Source organism: Penaeus monodon, chromosome 27 (genome assembly GCF_015228065.2).
Source record: "Penaeus monodon isolate SGIC_2016 chromosome 27, NSTDA_Pmon_1, whole genome shotgun sequence".
NCBI classification, from domain to species: domain Eukaryota; kingdom Metazoa; phylum Arthropoda; class Malacostraca; order Decapoda; family Penaeidae; genus Penaeus; species Penaeus monodon.
This window is the reverse complement of record NC_051412.1, coordinates 14,327,873-14,328,080: the sequence shown is the minus strand read 5'-3', so window position 1 is coordinate 14,328,080 and position 208 is coordinate 14,327,873. Positions and strand designations below refer to the sequence as shown.

Here is a 208-nt window from a genome sequence, read left to right as displayed (position 1 = left end):
GAGTGGGACGTCGGGATCTTGAGAATGAATCGTTAATTTTAACTTATTCCTTTCTTATGATATGTAATGTGGGGGGAAATTTTCTTTGGATTTTAGTTACCCTTTTTTAAAAGGGAATTTGGGAAAAGTTTTTGGTCCCCAAACGTATTTTTAAAGAGCACATACCCACGCATCTTGCTTTAAATTCACCACACCCCACACACCCCCC

The 208-nt window shown here is 38.9% G+C and overlaps 1 protein-coding gene across 1 annotated transcript in view; it reads right to left on the bottom strand.

The window, feature by feature from the left end:
* The window catches only part of LOC119590424, a gene marked incomplete at its 5' end in the record, with an annotated part of 42,471 nt that overhangs the window by 33,019 nt on the left and 9,244 nt on the right, over window positions 1-208 (bottom strand).